The sequence below is a fragment of the Coccinella septempunctata genome, chromosome 1 (assembly GCF_907165205.1).
Source record: "Coccinella septempunctata chromosome 1, icCocSept1.1, whole genome shotgun sequence".
In the NCBI taxonomy this organism is placed as follows: Eukaryota; Metazoa; Arthropoda; class Insecta; order Coleoptera; family Coccinellidae; genus Coccinella; species Coccinella septempunctata.
Genome location: NC_058189.1, coordinates 196,385 through 200,282, shown reverse-complemented (window position 1 = coordinate 200,282; position 3,898 = coordinate 196,385).

Here is a 3,898-nt window from a genome sequence, read left to right as displayed (position 1 = left end):
AGGAACATGGCTGCTATATAACTGTTCTATACTTGATCTCTGAATGCAACGTATATATTTCTGCTATAAGGCTGCTCTGTGGTCACCTGGGTATCTACTATGGTAATAGTAGATAGTAGCTCTTGGAATACACGACCTCAGAATATTTTAAATCGAAGGTGGATCATCCTTAGAAAGATAAAACTTCAGATTTTTACTGATAAGGGCAGTTGTAATAAATCTGTAATGAATTCTAGTCCAAATCCCATTTCACTATCACAATTGCTTCAAAATTCATAAGTGGGTGGTGCATCTTTAGATAGAACCTACCTTATTACCTTATTAGTACCTACCTATATACATCATTGAGTATTGAATACTGAAAGTTGGCATACCATATCCATCGTTTTATTCTTCTGGTGAATTGTGATATGTGTATCAGAAAATGATGAGCAGATATCGTATGAGCTGAGATGGAAATACATATTCATGATTGCTGAATACTGAAGTGAAAAAATCGAATTGAATCGACGAATGCCTTTCAAAATATCTACCCCATCATCCGTCGCGTGGCCGAACAAGGGGATGCGTAAAATTCAGAGATAAGGGCGTTGGGCGTTGAAATCGCAACAACAAATATCTGCATATCGAGACCTCCGGGCATATGGTCAGCTCAATTGGTTCTATCAATATTTGAATACGAATAAATTAGAGCACTGAAACCCGACTTGGCAGATTATGATCTCACGTGGAAGAGTCCTCTGCTTGGGTTCTTCATCTATTCTCAGTAATTTTTTTCTGATAACACACCTTCCAATTCGAGCAGTAAATATAAAAAGTTTTGAAACATGAAAATTTCGAAAATAGAAGAAAAGCACTCCAAATTTTTTTATCTGGATTTATGATCTTCAGAAATCTCTCTCAAAAAATATTCCTCTGAATTTTTAACTTCCATTGGTATCACAGCTTTTCAAGAGTGACAGCTACAACAGCCAATTAAGCCGGTTAAAACCGGATGCATAATATAATTCATTACAATTAGGTACTACGCAAGGTCTGAATTTTATTACACTTGCCAATTCAGAATTATGCCTGTTTGTTTCAGGTAAACCTACCCATCCATACTTGTAACTGTTGAAGTAATTCTACCAAATGGATGGTCATCATCACAAATATTACATAATACAGGATGTTGTAACCCTTCAACCAAACATTATAGAGTTACCCAACATAACTCTATAATCTTTGCCTTCAACATCATCAGGGGGTCTGGTGTACTATAATAAAATATTCAACTATGACAATAGTACCAAGTTCTACCAGATTTATCGACTCATCTATGAAGCGTACTAGATTATCGGTTTTTTTGGCAGTCCAAAAAAAGGTTTTAATCGGTTTTACTCTTTATTAGGCATTGGGCCTGAGCTTTAGCATCCGTTGTGAAGCTTCTTCAAAGGACTATAAAAAGAAGAACTGGTAATTATGTTACATGTGAGTAAGTAACTTACTCAATGTGAGAATATGGAGTTTAGAGCTTGTAAAAATTCTTGAATTAAAATCTACCATGATATCTTAACTTCCAGATGAAAAAATTCTTCGAAATGGTGGATGTTGTAGATGAGATGATGGATGTCCCAAATATTGTAACCTGAAATGTACACGACGGAAGCTAAAGTTTAGGCACCAATAAAGAGTAAAACCGATTGAGACCTTTTTTTGAACTCCCAAGATTGATCCGATGATCTAGTACACTATGAATACTTTGATAATGGTAACTTTTAGAATATGATCTCAGATTTTATCTGAGTATTCCGAATATTTCATATCGAGAGAGTAACATACATAGAAAAGTCAAAATTGGAATCTAAATCGATGAGCCAGTTGTAATTAAATTGTAACAAATTCTATTCCAAATACCATTTCGATATCACAATTTCTGCAAAAGATACAAGTAGGTGTTGTAACTTCAGATAGAACAAACGGACAAAGTGGCATATGCAATAAATTTCAGACCTAGTGTAACTAATTGTAATAAAAATGAAATTAATTTTAGTGTGCTGATTCGGCTGATGTGGCCGATATTTTCTCATGTATTTTTCCAAATCTTCATGGTTTATTCTTAAAAATAATGGCAGTTATAATAGGTTCAAGTACCTAGTCATGATCCGTCGCTCAGATTTTAGAATTAGCAAAATATCGTTTTTTTTCAGTCGATTTGTTATGTTCGTCGCGTAGATACTACAATTTTTTTCATATTATGATAAATAACAAATTGCAATGACCAGTATTTTATTTCTCCAGTTCCATTTTCGAACGAAAAACACCAAGAAAATTCCCGACTTTAAATTTCGACCACGTCGTTCCGAAATCTCCTCAAAAACCACACATCCTGCGTATTTGGTCGTGAAAGGAACGAAATATGTGAAGCGGATTCATCATGGTTTGTTTTCACAGCTTGAGGTTTCTCAATTTATCCTTTCCATAAGTTCAAGATAGCAAAACACAGGCGGCCGATCAGTGTCAATCATATTTTAAGCCCACTTTCGGTACATTCGTTGAAAGTTGAAATTAGATTCATCAAGAAAAACGATTCCATTGATTCATAAATAGCACAAAATAATATGTACTCCTCATTGGACAAATTGACAGAAAACATTTAAGTAGTTGATAGAGATAATTCCTCAAAATTTCTAAATCTGTGTAGATCATTTTCTATACCTCTAAATGACAATATCATCAGTGTATATAAACTTCTCAGAAGGAAAGAAGTAGTAGGGATATCACACAGATATAAATTGAAAAGAAGTGGGCTGAAACTGATCCTTGTTTGATCATACAACATACTATTATCATCAACAAAAACACGAAACCTTCTACTATCTGACAGAATGTTTTCTAGTAATTTGTTGTTGAAATTAATGAACTGAAAATTGACACAACGCTGTAATGAAGTAAATATCGACTGACAAATCAAAAAGATATTGGAAAATATCTATTGTAGACTGACGAAAACAGTCATTCAAATTAGATGGAAAATCGTGAAACATTTTCCAGGACGAGCAATGAATATGCAAAAAAAAGAAGATCTGGCAAATGGAGTGGTTAATCGAGGGAGACCGAATTGAATAATATTAAGAGGCTTTAGTGGTGAGCGGAATGAGAAGATAGCTGGATTGTTAATTCCATGGCCTCTGAATAAACAATGTCGGAGCGAAGTCGTTCTCCGCCATGGGGGGAATCACCCCATGCCTTTCTTATACAAACACGCGGCGTTAATACCATTCTCTATTTGCAATGCAATTTGCCCCTCAGAAATAACAATCAACAGCCAAAAGCTGAGCATGCTCCAATTCACCCTTATGCGGACAATTTGATTGAACTGAATTATAAACCTTTTCGCTTGGAGCGATTGTGCTCGCTGAAAAAATAATATAGTTGACTGAAAAGCTTCTTTCTGGATATATTCGATATCGAAATGCCAAATTTATGCGCATTTTTTGGATAAGTAGTTCATTTTCATCATCCGTTCCGATAATGTGTTTTTTATTATAAACCCTCTAGGATACGTAACTTATTGTTGTTGCATATTCCAGTTGTGTTGTGATTGTGACTATGATATTGGTTTCTGTGAACTTTCTTAGAAATTCTGATCTTTGTTGCTACTTTTTATTTTAAAGTTTATTGTTTTCATGTGTTCGGTTATATACCCTGAAATATTAGCCCGTTTGCACCGACTCATTTGGGACAGACTCAACTTGACGTCATACTTATTTCTGTGATTGCTATGGTAACTGTTATAGAGCCTACCTTAATAAATAAGTCGATGTAAACGGACATGAGAAGCTAGATCAAAATTCATAATCAAGGAGGCAACGGAATTTCGACAGTTCTGGATATGAAACTAGAGCTTAGGCTGCAC